Source organism: Alligator mississippiensis, chromosome 10, assembly GCF_030867095.1.
Source record: "Alligator mississippiensis isolate rAllMis1 chromosome 10, rAllMis1, whole genome shotgun sequence".
NCBI lineage: Eukaryota > Metazoa > Chordata > Crocodylia > Alligatoridae > Alligator > Alligator mississippiensis.
In genome coordinates this window covers 76,638,470-76,656,515 of record NC_081833.1, presented here as the reverse complement: position 1 = coordinate 76,656,515, position 18,046 = coordinate 76,638,470, and the positions used below count along the sequence as shown (strand labels likewise).

The 18,046-nt window shown below is 42.2% G+C and overlaps 1 protein-coding gene across 1 annotated transcript in view; it reads right to left on the bottom strand.

The window, feature by feature from the left end:
• ZFHX3 (zinc finger homeobox 3) overlaps positions 1-18,046 on the bottom strand; it is an 813,079-nt gene that overhangs the window by 666,675 nt on the left and 128,358 nt on the right. The gene's annotated exons all lie outside the window — the stretch shown is intronic.

Sequence of the window (18,046 nt, the reverse complement as noted above, 5' to 3'; positions counted from 1 at the left end):
CACCACGTACCACACATTCAGGTGTTCTCTGCGCTGCAAGGGAGCAGCACGGGGAGAGGCAGGGGGTTGATCCCTGGATATCCAAGGGGCAAAAAAACCCATGCAAAAAAAAAAGAGGAGTGGCACACATGGAGGCAGCTTGTGCCACACAAAGCCAGAGCCTGGGCAGCTCGAGCCACACTCCAGCTGCCAACCAGGCTCCAAGCAGCAGAATCGCTGCTGCTGCAGCCCCAGGAGGCCCCCAGGACCCCAGGCAAGGCTGCTGGGACCAGCCTAGTGTTGACCCCAGCCTTCCCTACCCCGCCTGGGGTAACCTGCCACACGCCAGAGGGCTCATAGCACAGGCGTTCCCCAGGGACAACTAGCAGCCGCACAAGGTATCCCGCTACTAGTTGTCCCTGGGGAACCAAACTCCCACATTCGTGTGCACGTGGCCTAGGAGTCCCACTCTAAAGTCACTTGGTCATCCAACACAACTGTGAATATTTGGAAGGTTATAGTGCACCTTATATCAGAGGGGCCCACATCCCACTACTGGGTAACAACTCATTTTTGTGAGTCAATGAGTCATGACTGACTCACAAAATTCCCTTCCTTTTACTGGACTAGAACCTGTCAAGTTTGTCGCAGTGAAAAGAGGAGTACAACGAATTATGTACTTGACCACCTCTAAAAACCAAAAATGCGTGCGCGCACCCCCCCCCCAATATGCTTCTTAAAACAGGCTGGAACAGGAAGACAAGCTATGGGGAAAACGCTGCTTACACAGGCAGGGGAGTTAAAGGAGACTCCCCTTCTGCTTTCAGTAAAGCAGGGGGAATCTGACCTCCACGCCTGTTCGCTCTTATTTTAACTACGGACCAGTGATGGACAACTCAAAACGTCACAGGGTTTGGTCTAGTGGCCAGAGTGTTACCTTTCTTCTGGCATGGCAATTACCATTTGAAACTTGTCTAGAAGTTTGGCCAAATTTGCTGAGCGGGCCTGGAATAGCAAGCTGAAGCTGAGCCTGGATACGACGGACTAATTGCTGAGGGGGAGGACATCTGGAAAGTGTCATCTGTGCACAAGTAGCCCTGCCTGTCTCCGAGGTATGCCCAAACATGTCAATACGTTTTCCAACATGGATTTCATTTTTTAACAGGATACATGTGGAAGCTCATGTTTCAGCAGTGGTCAGGACTGGGGCTTTTTTTTCTTCAAAAAGATTTGCAACCTCTAGCTATGCTACTGTAACATGATTTATCTGGGGCTACTTTCAAATAACACTCATAGGCCACAGTGTTACAGACCACAAGAGCACAGGCTCTCACCTATGTGTTAATGCAGGTCACAGAGCACAGTCCTCATTATCTGCCTGTTATCCAGTGAGTACAATTTAATGCCTTAAATAACACAGACACATTCCCAATAAGGGATCATCTATCCCAATGCAGCAAGGGTGATCATGATTAAAGTTGCTGATCGGATTGTGCTATGGCCTTGGGGTAAAAGAAGGTGAAGTTTTCCCCATGAAGACCTCCCATTTCTGATCTCCTGAATATGCCAGGCACTGGGGGGAGATGATGCCCACCTTGTTCCACTAAAATATAAGACCCGAGGACAGCTGAAGAGGTATAGGCGCTCTGAACTCTTTCCTGTACCTGCAGATGACTCAGTGGCAGAAACAAGAGGAGAGGGACAGGGGGATGCTGGGGAAAAGGAGGAGCTGTGCTAGAAGGTGGGCCATGGGGAAGCTGGCTCAAGCTCTCTCAAATCTTGTAAGAAGCAGATTTTGGTGATCTGTTTTACTGAATCAACTGTATAGTTACAAGAACTGTTAGACAAGCTTTTAGGCCTTCCTCCAGTCTGGGTTATAAAGGTTCAGTCTGGCTTAGTTTGAGACATAGATGAAGGCTGGTCGGGACTCTGAACCTAGTGTAGTTCAGGCAAACCATATTTAGCACATTAGCTGATAATGACCCATGATGGCAGGGAACTTAGGGGAGGTCTTCACTTCCCGTTCCCTAGTCCTGGCAGCAGAGTTACTGGTACAGAAGAGTTGCTCTGTTTCCACCCTGAGCTGGCTGCATTTCAGGAGAAATGAGCCCCAATCTGTACAGTCTCATGGTACTTTGCCACTTGTAGGAATGAAATGATCTACAGAAATTCATGAAATCATGATGTTATCTGGGGTCCCAGAAATAGGACAAATAAGACTCCCTGGATCTTTAACTCATGATTCCAGTGGAGATCTGTTGAAGGTTTGAAAATGTTGCTCTCCTGTGATTTGCAGCCTAATTTGCAGAAGCCTATGAACATTTTGGGTGCGTATCTGAAATGTCTGAGATTTATCTGGCAATAGCTATTCAGTAAGAAGGACAGCTGTTCTACACAAACACAACAGCCTTTTTTATAAGCAGTAATTTTGCTGTAAGGGCTCCATGTTCAGGAAAAGGATCCCTACATTGCAAGCCATTTCTGCTAACTTGTTGTACTACCAGCCTCTGAATGACTAAGAAAGGGAAGCACTTTCCAGCCCCATATATGATTCCAGAGCAAACCCAAAGTGATTCTAATACAGCTCTCTCCATACTCAAAGCACTCACTAAAGAAATCCGTTTGATACCACAGTGACTCTAGACACATGCAGCAACCAGAAGGCTTCTAGCATCAGCTTTAAAAACAGTCTTACACAGCACCCGAGAATGCCGGTATGGAGGCTCAGAAACGTTCCTGCGGCACAGCGCTTAGCTTTGACAGAAGTGCATTAGTGAATGTAACTGCTACTTGAGCAGAACCGGGATTGCACGGCTCCGTCGAAGAGCACGGCAGCAGCACAGTCCTCTGTCCTGAGCAGAGCACGTGCCGCATCAGCACAGGTCCCTGGGATGGTGCGTAAACCCACAACCTTCCACTTCAGAGGGAAGACTCCTATCCAATAAACCTTTCTGATGTCTAATAAAGTAACATATTTATTTACTTGCTTTAACTCACCAATGTGCTGTTCATTTCAGTGATTGATAGAATTGGGCTATAATAAGCACATTTTATTATTGGAAAACTTAATTTAAGTTTTAAACATAAAACAAATGGTATTTTCAGATCTATTTTAATGGAGATGATGAAAACCATTCCAATGCCATGAGGGAAAAATTCTCTCTCAATATGCTGTATGTATATGTGCATAAAAACTTCAGCCTGCAAGTACAAGTCTCCTGTCCATCCCTCAAGCCATCATTCTGAAAAAAAGTGTACAGAATGCCTTATTTTTTCTATTTAATTTTCATTAGATTCTTGAGGGAATAAAGAAAGCCACAGAAAGAGACAAATTCTGCCACATCAACTCCCAAAGATTTTAACAAAGTTATGAAGGCAGGATTTGTCCAAAAATCTAAACATAAAAGCAGATACTAATACAAGTATATTTAAAGCTGTATGACAGGACTAGGACAGCATATACCTAGTATACTGTCTGTTCCTATAACCAGGGCTGTACATCTTCTTAGAGGCCAGGGGCTGTGTGACACTTGCTCTGCACTAGTGGGGGACACACTAGTGCAAGCCAGGGGTGGATCTTGGATTTTGAAAAGAAGGGTGCAGATGGTGTGGTACATCATGACATATAAACACAATAAATATTTTCTCCAGGTAAAGAGAAATGAGATGCATCCCTAATGTGCTAGGCATCTAGGGCTATATTATTCCATTGAAAATTGAAGCCAAAACAAATATAACTTTATTAGAATGGGCATGAATGTGTTATTATACATAAAAAAAATAAAACGGCAAAAAAATAATTAAAAATGCTGTTTCTTTAGTCCTGTAGTCATTAGAGTTAAACGTACACCTCTTTTGCAGATTCACAAAACAAAATCTAGCCCTCTTGAGCATCTTGGCAGTGTATCAATGCTTCACTGAAAGTTATTTCCACACCTGAATTTTCACCTGAATTAATGTCTTTAGCTACAGTTCAAAACAGTCTGTAGGACTGTGAAATAGGAGCTACATCACCAGTAGGAGCTGACAGACAGCAGAATTGCATAAGTAAAGATAATTTTATTTCTGGAAAAGCAAGACCACTGAAAAGGAGAGACAGTTATTAACACCTGTGAATGAAGTGTTTAGCAGGAATCAGGTAGATTGCAATGAGCTATGAAGTTAATTGACTCTCCCACTGCTGCCTGAAGAGAAATGCTGCTAGGCAGTTGGTTTTAAACTTCAGGTGGAGCAAGAATCAAAGGGGGAGTACAACTACTAAGAGAGGCATGCCCCGGGATATGCCCTTGCCATGGGCCCCTGGGCTGCATCCTCCCCACTTGCACCACATGTGAGTGGCCATTGCACAGCCCTTGCAGGTGGTGCAGCCCCACATTGCACAGCCAGGCAGCCCCAACTTCAGCCTCCTCCCTGCACCACTCCATGAGCTCCCCTGTGCCGTGGGCAGGGTGAGAGCAGAGAGTGAAAGCTGAGGGAGGGAGGGGAGCACTAGAGGCCCCAGCAACAGTAGTAGCAGGAGGAGTAGTGGCTGGGTAGGAAACCAGAGGGCCACACATTAACCGCTCACAGGCCACCAGTTGGACAGCCCTGTCTCCGATTGTTCTTCCGACGGTTCTTTGTCATGCCTCTTGGCCCAGAGGCAAAACAAAACCTACCTCCGACTCTGCCTCCTCACTGCAGCACAGTGAACTACAAAGAGCACGGGGGCTCTCCTTCTGCCTCACACCCCAGCCTGGGGCAGATCACTTCAGCCACAAGTGCACACACTCCAACTTTATGAAGAGCCACTTGCAAGGCCCACTTCCCACTTCCCAGTGGAGGGCTGTCACTAGTGGGAAACAGTCCAATCGTACGCAAGGCCTCAGTGTGTTTCCAAGCAGGGAGGCATATGCACAGATTAATGAACTGCCACACAGCAAAGACAAAGGTTGCTTGTCACAGCCTTCTTCATTTTATACAGTGGTTTAATAGAGAATTCTCATGGGCCATTAGGAAGGCCCTTGTGGGTTGCATGTTATGAACCCTTGACTTTAAACCCCCGATTCATTTGTTTACCCACCTGTAAAATGGGAATGAAGCATGGTCACCATTTTGAAATACATTAGTTAAGCTAAATACTAAGAGTATTATTATTAGCAACAATGATTGATTACCTGGCTGAAGTGACACCCAAGTACATGCAAACCCTTATGTAACTGCTAGCACAGTCAGTAACTGACCTCCTCCCACAAAAAAATACACTGAAATGACAGCGCAGAAAAAAATTTCTGTGATATCACCATCCGAGACCAAACAACTAGCACAGTCCTTCCTTTTAGGTCTCGGCAGACTGCTGCATGATAGCCTATTATTTCTGCCTCTCGACTTTCAAACTGCCAGACCATAGGCTAGATTCTTCTAAAATCATCCCTGCAAAGCCCCTAAGGAATAAAAGTAGGAAGGAAATCAAGATTTGGAGAGACAGAAAACCCTTCCCAGCAACTGACAATGACCTGATGAGGTATCGTGCCCCACCACACTGTGAAGAAGCCTCTCTCAAAATTATATCAGGCATTTGGATTGGCCTTCAGCAGACTGCTCAGGGAGATGCCAGAAGTTTAATTATCATTTAGCTTTGGAAAAGCCTGAAGAGTCCATGGACTGCCCAAATTAACTCATCACATAGGAAGATCCCCACTCCGCTTAGTCCAAAGGCATAACTAAGAAGTTTTGTGCCCTGGGTGGCAGTGAAAGCCAGGGCAATGGCACTGGCTGGACAAGTGATAGGATAGCAGTGGCACCAGGCTGACAGCAGTAGTGGCTGCCATTCTTGCCCTGATCACCTGCCCCTAATCATGCTATTGCTTTAGTATAATGTCAGATTTTAAAAGTTGACATTAAACCCCTAAATTTAAACCCAGCCCTTGTTACAGCTGTACAGTGCCTGGCAAAAGACTTACATTTACATTATATAAAACATATGTCAGTAAAAAAGTTAGGCTGTCAGTAAAAAGTTTGCAGATTATCAGTAAAAGACTTTTCCTTGTGTTGGCAACCCTGGTCAGTAAAGGTAGACCTATATTTTTCAGAAGCTTTTGAGGAAACTTGTGGCATTAGGGACTGGCCTCTGTTTCTCTGCAAAGTATGTGATCCCCCCTCCCCAGAGAAAAATATTAATTGGCTCTTCTGGAAGGAGAAGATCAGAGAATTTGACTCTCCAACAGACCCTTCCAAAGAACCACCCACAAAAGACTATATCTGCACTGCAAACTTCCTGTACCCAACAGCAGCACCTTCAGACTCATTGTGCTATACCACAGGGGCTGCCTGATGAAGCAAAAGCAAAGTAGCTACTACCCCATGCAGTGCTGAGGTGGGCTAATTAGTGCTGCTGCATACCAGTGCCAATCAGCCCACCTGCAATGACATACAACCATAGCTACCCTGCTTCCCCTTCTGGATGCAGCCTCTGAGGAACATTGCAGCATGTGTGAGAGCCCCACAGCCAAGCATGGTAAGGATGCAGTCAAGGTGGGGCTGGGAGTACAAAGGTGAGACTTGCAGGGGGAGGAGAGGTTATTTATTTATTTCATTTTTAATCAACTTTGGGGAAAAACAAAGCAATAAAACATACTTAGAGCAAAGGAAATATCCCAAGCCCATCTGCTCCACCCCTGCTCTCCTCAACCATGGGGAAGAGTCAAAGCAGTACTAGGCATTACTTACAGAGCTTGGGTGCTGTGTAGCAGCACTGCTGTTCCTACCAACTAAAGCTGAGCACCTGATAACAGGATCTGGCCTCTGCGATGCCTTGGGGTTACTGTCTGAATGGGAAAGTGAACTTCTGAGGTTAACTGGACACTGGACACCTCTGCTAAGTCTGATTCTAGGACTTCCTTGACAAAGACAGCCATAGGGCTTTGCTCCTCTAATAGGTCCCCCCATCATAAAAACCAGGTTGTAGGAATTTCCAGGGCCAGTGGGGTTCAAAAGCCTGGCTAGACTGTTTCCACTGTTCTTAATTTCCCTACCCATTACCATTCCATTATTTTTGATGGCTGCCATGTGCAATTTATTTTCAGCTTGCATCCATTTAAAAATAATATAATCTCTGGAGAAGCTGTTTTTTAGTTATAATTTAACATTTTCAAATGGTGCTTTAGCCATAAGCTCAGCTGCAGGGACTGGGAACAATAGAGTTGCATTAGGGGTGTCAAAAATTTTGTCATTCACACCTACCTTATTTTTTTAATTCATGTCAAACCTTAGGAGTATTTCCAATTAGTTATTTTTTTAATAACCACTTGTCTTCCAATTTGGCTTGTACACAACACTGATAAATCAACAGATTAGTTTCTTCAGTGGGTCAAAATTATTATTATATTCTACCTTTTGGAGGAGAGGAACTTTATCCTTTGAAATGATTTATGCTTTTCACTGCTGTTCATCTGATACAAACCTATTGTTTCAGTGTAGGGAAAATGTATTCCTTTAACAGGTTCATGCCTTCAATGGAATTTGTTTAAGTAGATTCCACTGCACAAACACAAAAAGCCCTAATACATGCAGGCTGGGTCTGCATCGTGCCATCAGATGTCAGGTTTGATGGCTGATGGCACTTATATAGATTTACACAACAAAAACTACATTAAAAGAACGTTGGGATTGTGAGACAAAGTCACAAAAGCATGAACATTCACAGTTCAGGATTTAAATGTCCTATATTGACATGAAATGTGTAATATTAAAACCGTGTCCCATTAGACATAAGGCACTGAAGGCTTAATCTAAAATATGAATTTCTGGCATTTGTGGCTCTCTCTCTCCTTCCTAGGGCCTTCATACTTTTTAATTAAGTTTTTGTTGTGTAAATGTCCTTTTATAATTTCTAATCAGTTTCTATTTGTGTAAGTAGTGTAATTACATCTTATTACATAGTATAAGCAGCATGTTCAATTACTTAATTAGAAATGAAATCACTATATGTATTGAAGTCATAATGAAGTCATAAAAAGCTTTATGAAATTTTAAGAGTAAGTGTTCGGTGCATATTTAGTAAGACTTATAATGGCTGTTTCCAATATTATTTCCTAATAAAACCAATTATAGTTAGGCCCAGCCAAACTAGGTGTTAAATTATTAATAATGATAGTTAGCTCTTACATGGCGCACACTACCCATGTAAGGCAGGGAAATACCATGATCCTCAGGTGACAGACAGCATAAACAGGCAGAGAGGTTAAGTGACTTGCCAAAGGCCACACAGCAACTTACAGTTCCAATCCAGGTTCAGTCCAGTGGGGAAAAATAGTCATTTAACCAAGCAGAAAACATGTCTTTTAACGTCTTTTTTAAAACCCTTAGTGTCCGGTTGTGCAAGGTTCTGAGTACTTCCTGTGAGCACTGAAATCAGTGGAAAGTGAAGGAGCTCAAGACCTTTCGTGATAAGAAGTTAAAAATAATTATGTTCACTGTAATCTGAGAGGTATCGGACCAGAGCTGGGAGGGTGGGGAGAAGTGGCAGTGGCGCGGGCATTGCTGGAAGCTGCTCAGCCTCCACACAGCTCCTTGCTGCCTAGCCCCAGCACCAGCACCATCATGGGCATGGGCAAAGGCAAAGCCCTGCAGCTTTCCGGGCCATACGGCCCACGGACTGTACGCGGCTGTGATCTTAACTGAGAGATAACAAATCCTTGATTTGCTGACCATTTGTTTGCATTGTACAGGGGCTGGGACAGCTGATGAGAAATGGTGGCTATCTTTTAAAAAAGAAAAGTACAGTGATACAGTTAAGTGACCCATTCTTGTGTACACTCACAGTTTTATCTCATTTAAAGAGAAGCCCAGGGCTCACTGAATAGAAGTGAATATCTGTGTTCTCCAATATCCCTTTTCTGAGCCCTGCAGCCTTTTTAAGTCCTCCAGGAAATAGTTCTTTACCAAAGTGCACATATTTATTCTTACGTATTCTAAATATAATTAATACAAGGCTAAATATCACCTCCAAGTATTTTACAAGGTATGGACTGATATAAATAAGACTTTTAAAAAGGGGTTCTTTCAGCTTAGCGTGCGCGCGCGCGCGCGTGCGTGTGTGTGTGTGTGTGTGTGTGTGTGTAACTTGAGGAAGTATAAAATAGTAGTTCTATAGATTTCTCCTCCTGTAAAATAAGTTTTGTCCACCTATGATGTAATCCCAATAAGATCAATGATGAACAAATCCTAGGACTCATTCCTAATTTCACACATACGATTTGTTATTTCCAGTGTTGTAACTGTCCAGAATCTTCAATGTACATACATAGATGAAGTCATATTTTGTCCAAAACTTATTTTACGCGAGGACAAATCTATAGAGCTACTATTTTATAATCCCCCAGTTCAGCAAAGCAATGAAGCATGTGCTTTTACACACACACATACTTCTCACAATATGCTCCTGTGCAAGACGCATGCAAACTGGCAAAGAGTGCTTTTGATTGAAAATGCAGAATAATTTATTCTGCAGGAACTCCATACACGCTAAATGCAACTGATCGATTCACCCTCTATTGACAGCAGTCCCCCTTTGCCTAGTACTTAAAGAACTACTTATATTTAAATCATTTCAAAAAGAAGTTTGAAACTTTAAAAAGCCAAAGGAATAAGTAGGATACAAAGCTTTGCTGCTCTTAAATTATGCGGTTTATTCTCCCATGTGAGTGAAAACCATCAGACATCCTCAATTATTACTTACTGCTAAAATGAGGATTAGAAGGTCTAATTTACACCACTGGAAGGTTAAGCAATAATATTATTATCAAAAAGCAGTGCTATAAGCATTTGCAGCACGTCACTGAAATGTTACCTCTGGTCCTTTTTGAAGGCACTGTAATTGTAATCATTTCCATCTTTTATTGAAGGAATATTTTCAGAATCATCTTGGTACTGTACATTAATACATTTTGACTAGACTGGACCTTTAGTCTCAAGTTAACTATGTGCTCCCATTATTCCAGTCTTTTATCCAGTGGTCATTTTATTTTAGATGTACTAATTGTAATTCAATTAATTCTACTTTTAAAGAAAAGCAGGGATCTGGAAAGATTTAAAAGGTGAATCTTCCTTTTACCCTCCCCCCCCCCCTTAGACACTATTGTCACCTTTGAAAAATGCAGCATATTTTAAAGTTAAATATATGATTTGAGTATCATAAAATTACTTTGCAATGCCAAGGCCAAAAGCACAGGCCCTCCCCTCTATACACTTGAATGCTATCACTTCAGCCGTAAGCAGATATTGAAGTAGACCAAACACATATAGGAACGTTATTAAAAAAATACTTGAATTTACCAAACACCTATTAGGCTCCCTGTGTGCTCCCAAGGAGCCTGCGAGTAATTAAAAACTCTTTGCATTCTAATCAGCATTCGTTCAGTAATACCACAATCGGGTGTCTGGGACACTCTAGTCACCTCAGGATAGTAAATGAGGATATCCAGTACTGGACCGTGTCATCAGAGAATGAATCAGTGGGAAAAGACAGATTAAAGAGAAGGAAACACACACCTGCATTAAAAAAGATCTTGATCGTCGGGCAGTGACAAAGGAAGCACAGGAAACGCATGCGCCTGTGGTAAAAATATATCTAGTTCGTAAAGCACCCTCCCGATCTGTGCTTGCACTTGAAGTTTTGGCACATAAGGAAGAGAGAATGAGTCTCTATTTACGTGTAATTGCCCAAGAGATGGCTCCTAATGGTGACACCTCCAGATGATTATGACATTAACTGGCCAAGTCCAAAGGGAGTAATGTGGTCCTAGAGAGGGGCAGAGGTTAAAGAGGCATATGAGTATTACCATGTTCCATGGTGAGGATATTTTACATTCATGGACCATACTGTATCCACCTTCTTTACACTCGCCCACAATGTGGTGCGGGTGAAAGACGACACACAATTCAGATGTGTCAGTGCCTGAAGGACACACAAGCTCTAGTGCAACAAAACGAGGCCGAGAAATATTTGGAGAACTCTGGTCCGTGGTTACCTCAGTCCGTGTCTTGCTCAAATGTCATCCGTTCCACTACAAACCCACTGTGCCATTTTTCAGACTGCTATATCCATTCATTCTCACCGGTCTACCATCCCTTCTAAGCAAGTTTATTTTACAACAGTTTAGCAAGTTCTTCTCTATCAGTGCAAACAACTATTTCTTTCAACCCCTCCCTCCCCACCACAAAAAAAAGGTTAAAATATCCTTCTCCTCCAGAGGCACAGCAAAAGAAACAACACTTGGAGCTGGGAGCCACAATAAACCAAACCAACATGAAAACAGCTTTCAAAAACTAAAGCACAGCTAGGTTTTCAAAACACCAGCCCTTTGAAGCTGGGATTCTGTTTTTCCCCCAAACTACCCAGAAAACCTCTGCCTGGCTGAGATGCAACAGGCAAAATCTCATAAAAATCAGTGTTTTATTAAAGAAGTAATTGCAGAGTTAAAACTTGGGCTGATAGGGAGAAGGTAGCTACCAAATTAACTAACTGCGCTATGATGACAAAAAATGAGCCCACTCCCACCAACACGTCCACAAAATACCACTGTCCATACTCTAAAAGATACTTTCCCTTTCTTCCCAAAGAAATTGTTACAAACGGTTGGAAAAGGAGAGCGTTTCTCTGCCTTTTACTCACGCAGCCTTTGCTCATTTTCCCACACTGTTTTCATGCACCAACCAGACATGCATTGATTCGGAGTCCTCTGCGAGGTCTAACAGGGCACTTGATTCTTTCCAGGTGTGCTGCACAGGTTTATTTATGGCCTCACTTTCTTTCTCTCTGTGAGAAACCCTAGCTTTGAGCCAGCTGGAAAGGATTGGCAAGAAGCATGTGTAAGGAGAACAAAAATTAGCAGCACTTTTCTCCACCACACCTTTGTCCAACTTATTCGTCTGAAAACTTTTCAATTTACCCAAATAAGCCTTTTAGTGCATGCGGTATCAGAGCCCCAGACACCACTGTGGACGCCAGCATATGATTACAAAGGAAACATGCTCGCAAATGAGAAATTTGGGATCAGGTTTTAGCCCTTCTAGTGAGAAATAGTCCATGTGGTGAAATGAAGAAATCATTTCTTTTTCTGTTCCCAAGGGATCTGCCAAAACCATAGCTAGCTCACTTCAAAACCCAAGCCTTACATTCCCTATATGAGAATCCCTATTCAAATCACCTTCTGTTTCTTAAAATCAAGTATCAGCTCAATTTGTACAGCTGATCATTGGTAATCTTCTTCCAACCAAAGCACAGTGCTCCTGCAACGGGGAGGTAGAGGAACCAAGCCATACTCTTTGTCCGATTCAAACTCTGCAACCCAGTAACCTCCAAATATCAGCCCATGCTGCAAAAGAACCAAACTAACACAAGAGACATGAGACCTGAAATGACACTGGAGAATTACTGCTCTTTGCATAAATTGATTTTATTAAAAACCTTAATTTAATGCATAAAAATTTCTGAGATACATCCCCAGATAGTCAAAGATAAAGAGCTGTGTTACATAAGTCTGTCCCTTAGAGGTAATTTGAATCTAAAATAAGGGACACCTTTTGCTTACTCCGAGAACAAAGCTAGGGAATGAAGGAGGCATTTAAATACCATCCCAATACATGAACACTTCATATTTTCAAAATGCTCTTATGGGAACAACCCTTTGGAAACTCTCTGTCCACTTTTAAATGTTATGGGATCCTAAATTCAGGATACTCATCGTGAAAGAGAGCCAGGCCAACATCCACCATGTCGGGTCGGTTTGCATCGAGGAAGAGGGCTAGCTCATGGTCTGCAACCTGACAGTGGGAAAGGAAAGACAAAGGGACAAGGAGAGCCTTGAGGCCAGGAAGGCCAGCGGGAGCGCAACAAGCCGAAGGAAGAGCGCCGCCACCAGAACGGACTTTGAGGAGAAAAGAGTACAGTACACAGACTGCAGAATTCATTCGAGGTGCATCAAGAGCTGGTGTTGTTGAACCCAGAGAGCATTTGATCTTGTCCGGATTGAAATCAATGGCAAAACTCCAGGCCTAGGAATAATAGCATAACTAAGGCAGGGCAAATGGGGCACCAGCCACAGGCTCAGTGAGCTTGCCATACCTCTGCCCATGAAGAATCACCTTTACAATAATAGTACCAGATCTGGAGCCAGTCCATCTGCGTATAATGGACACAGACATTAGGACGGGAAAATGGAGAAATAGCCAAATACCAAGAGAAAGTTTTTAGGAAAGGGGGGAAATTGCTGCTGCTTGAAAGAAAATTAATTTCAGGTTTATCAAAATGAAGTGTCAGGAATCTTTATGCAGATACTAGATAGACTCTATCCAGCTTGGCTAATGGAAAGCTATTCTTGTGCTGTCAAGTATTGTTACTGATTGTTAATGGCATTAATATCACTATCGCTTAATTTATTTTATTAATCCCATTCAAGTTTACCATTACCAGCATATGACTGTAAATAGCAACAATAATACCATCAAGGTTAATACCAATGATGCTGAAGGGTATTATGTAAAACACAGCCAATGAGCAGCAAAGCAACAAGCTCCTATAAAATCTTTTAGGGGGTGGGTAAACAAAGACTTTACACAGATTTACAGAACTGTGTTATCTTGTGGAAGAGGTGAAGATTTAATAAGAAATGCTTTCTTTAAATTCTCTGTTACACCATTGAACATGCCCCAGCTTTAAAAACAGTCAAAGAACACTCTTTAAGAACCAGTATTTTGATCCTTACTATCGAAAGTATCTGTAACTTTCTTTTAAAAACAAAAAAGGTTCAGAAATACGATATGCCAGGTTTTTTTAAATTACAATAGAAGCATCTGAGTTTAATTACAAACACAGTGAAAAGTTGGAATCTGTAAGAGAGTTAGTGAATTGTAAGATTACTGATGGTCTCAGGATTAATCTCTTAAAGCTGCTTGAAGAAAGTCTCAGCTAAACAACTGGTCCAACCCAGTATGCTAATATGTGAAGGGTTTGTATGGATGGTAGATTCACTTACACATGTGCTGGATGCCTGCTCTGATGCGTGCTAATAAGCACGTGTCAGAGCAGACTTGATTAATCGAGTCTGCTGGAGTGTGCAAATTGTGTATTCAGCGTCCCCGCGCTTCAAAATGGTGGTAGGGGTGCTTTAAGTAAAGCTTGTTGAATGAGCTTTAGTTAAAGTACCCTCTCCACCATTTTGAAGTATGAGATGCTGTGGGTGCTTTAATTAGGGCAGCTCCTGAGAGCTGCTGTTATTGAAGCACACCCCCGCTTCCTCCCCCTGGAGCATGTGTAAAGATGCCCAAGGCTAGGGACAGGAATGAACTGGTATAAGTGATCGGAAACTGGTTCAAATCTGTAACAAAACAGAAGTTCAGCGCACAAACTGCTTTAAAAAAGGCTGTAACTGGTTTAAGATAAACCTGGATGGATGTAATATCAGACATAACTGAATTAGGTTCAACTGATTTACTGAACTTCTGCCCCAGATCCCCTCCAGATTCAAGTTAACTCACAGTCCTCCAGCATCCCACGATGCTTTGTACCTCCCCCCGAACTCCCCTCGGCAGGGTGGGTGGGCTAACCTTGGCCCAAACTGTCTGCCCCAGCTGAGCAAGGAGGTGTACTCTGGCCTAGGAGTTCTGGCCTAGGCTACTGCAGGTATGTGGCTGCGTTTCCAGAATCAAAAGTAAACGTCTGTTCACTTGCTTATCGGTTTAACCTACACCACTTAGATTAACCTACGAAGATTGAATCAATTCAGCCTTGGGCTTTTTGTCTGTCTGTACTTAGCCTTACAGTTCAGTTGTGACTGAGATAGCACTCATTTTGGGAAAAAGGATCTCACATCAGTGTAACTGTAATAAACAGGTGTAGCCCGGCAAATGGAAAGAAAGCTTTGAAAGAGCTCAAAATGCTTGGGTCATGCTGGTTGAAGGCAGTTATATCGACCATGCCAAACTCACTCATGTAATTACTCATGTATGTAGTATCACTGGACTACATTTTCAAAAGTAACTAATGCTTAATTTTTGCTGCATCAGTTTTTGAATCCTCAAATAGAGATGCCTCAAAGGTGCCTGCTTTTCAAAGGGTGAGCGCTCAACACTTGTTGAAAGGCTGTCCCTGTTAAAGTCTCAAAATTAAGACATCCCAAATAAAACAAGAAATTGCTAGCCACTTTGGAAAATAATTTGAAACAAGATTAAATATGGAGCCTTTGAGGGTTGTTTTTACACAAATGTAGGCATATGCAAGCCTGAAGTATGCAAACAAGGTCAGTAGATGTACATCTAAATAGTCAAATAAAAACTAAGCAGGGGTGCTAAATTTACCCACATATTAAATGCGTTGGGTTTTTTCCATTGGAAAAATAGCTAGAAGTATAGCTATAACACGAGGGCCATATTCTCAATCTGTGTGTCAGCTTCTCATACTTAGTGGTCAGGGATTCATGGCAGATTGAGGGCAATGTAAAACCCTGAATTTTTAGTTGTGGTCTATGGATCATCAAGTAAATGCAATTCACTCCATTAGAGAAGAATGAGTTTGATACCACTCTGGTTTGCTTGGCAAGGTCTTCAAGTGAAAAGGATGGTCAAGAATTAGTTGCGAATATGATAGCCTGGTCCATTTTCAGTTCCTTTTGCAACCCACAGGACTGACTATATTGTGGTCAGTTCAGGACAAGAGGGAAAGGAGGAATCAAGAAAAATCGAAATCCAAACAGAAGTTCCAGAAGGATGCAAAAACCACTTGTAAACGGCCGGTGGATACAGTAGTTTAGAGAAGCCCAGAGAAAAGGTTCTGTTTGCACCTTCGGGACGGATTTCTGCAGGCTAAAGAACACGTCGGTTCCCTGCACTTGGAATAGGGTGCTATAGTATTCACACCACTTTATTTTCGGGGAATTTGTAAAGGAGTTCAGGCTGTAAAATGCCTTTCTGCTCATTTTTCACTGATACTGCTTCAGAGATTACAAAAGTCTGCTAGGGCACAGAATTAAAAGGAATGTTTCCCATGGAGGAGAGCTTGGACCTGCAGTAGTAAGTGGCCCATCGACACAAACCCTCCTTCCTTTGTTACATCTGCCTCGCCTTCCTCTAAGAATTAAATTAGGTATACAAAAAAAAAAAAGAAGAAGAAGAAGAAGGAGGAAAGCTCAGGCAGGAATATATTTCCTATGTCTGGATAAGGGAAAGGGATTGGAGGTAATTGCTTGCTTTTCTCATTGTTCTCAGCTGCCATGCAGAGATTCATAGAGTGCCTGCAAAGATCTCTCTCTTTTTTCTTTTCCCTCTAATTCTTCACTCCCCCCTCCAAATCATCATATACCCCCAACCCCCATCCCTCCCCCTCCTGGTGCTTATTCCACCCTAGGAAAAAAAAAAGTAATTTGTCTGTTTTATTTATGATGCAATGAAGGTATGCTGAACGCATCAGGATAACCTGACACTGGTCAAACTATCTGTCAGCAAAGAAGAACTGCCTTCATACTCCAACGAGTGCATAATTTAACCATTTCTCCACCACAGGGCAATAGAAGACCATTCATTTAAACAGAGGTTTTTTGTCAGTGTTCCTTTCGCAATAAAAATCTGTTTTGTTACATCCTAGCAAAACCTGGAATTTGACATGTTTTCAATCAATCTTTTATCTTCTCATTTTACCCACTAATACACAGATTGGCTGCACGTAATAAAATTTCCATTTGGAAAAATATAAAATGGTTTGAGTTATTCGTATGAAAGCCCAGTCCCAAAACAAGATGGAACACACAAATCTGCCAGCTATGAAACCAATTCCGGATGGATTTAGGACCCAGATAGATCCAGGCAATTGGATGAGGTGTATGGTTAAGAAATAGTAATGCCTCAGGTCCAAAAGAAAAGCACATAATCCTATCCTCCCAACACAGAGAGAGGGAATGGCTTCGGCTCTAAGGAAAATGAAACCTATCCAGTCAAGGGGTACAAGTGAAACAAGAATAAAATGAGGAGATAAAAACAGTGAAGGGGGGGGAGAGAGGAATTAGAAAAAAATACTTAAAACAAAAAATAATAAAAAATAGTTGCCTGCATAAAGGCTTTATAACAAATTGTTCCAACCCTGCTGAAATGGGAGGAGAATGATGGGGGGGGGAATTATTACTTATGTGCCACCATCTTAGATTAGTCCAAGTATTTCCTTCTCACCACTTGCAAATTAGATACAGTGCAGAGGAAAACACGCATTAAATACAGGCAAATTGAGTAGCCAAAGAAGCCATTTTACTGCATTGACTCTCTACACAATTCCCATTACGTCATGCTCTGCTGGTATCCCTATCTACCTGCCAAGTGCCAAAAGCACACAGGCTCCATACAATACTGAAGGTGCAGTACCTTTTACATTTAAAAACAAGACCTACTGCAGGCAGCTTGCACAGCACTGCCTCTCCATATCCCCCACAGCTTTGCTACCAGCTATTCTAATTTTGGGGCTGAGACACAAGGAGATACATTGGGTTTTAACAATTATATTTTTTATTTCATCATAAAAACAAATACCCAGGATTAGGCCCAGAACAATCTGTTTTTGTCCTATGAAGCCCTGCAAGGCAAGATTTCCTGAACAAATGGGATTTCAGCATACTGAAAATATTCTGATTTTAATAAACTACAAAAGAAAAATATAAAAAAGAGGTTCTGAAACGTAATGTAATGCACGCAGCGTGGAACAGAAACAAAGCACCAGCAAACAAGGGTGTGTGATGAATGGGCTTTACTGCATCTTATTTATTTTTGATACATTTCAGCATTTGCCTTTAATCTACAAATGAAAAAAAAGAAGAAAAAGGTTTAAAAAATGTAAATCACTGTGTAATAAGATCGAATGCAAAATGGAACTGAAATAATGCTAAGGGTCTAGGAAAAGCTGAAATGCCGTGTGCTAGGAAATTCCAAGTTAGGGCTGAGACCAGGCTTTGCTTTCATTGCTGGGATGAGGGGCAAAAAGCAGATTAAAGTTAAAGACACGGTGTCCTCCCTAACTCTGCATTTCTTCCTGCAAGCAGTCTGGATCATACTT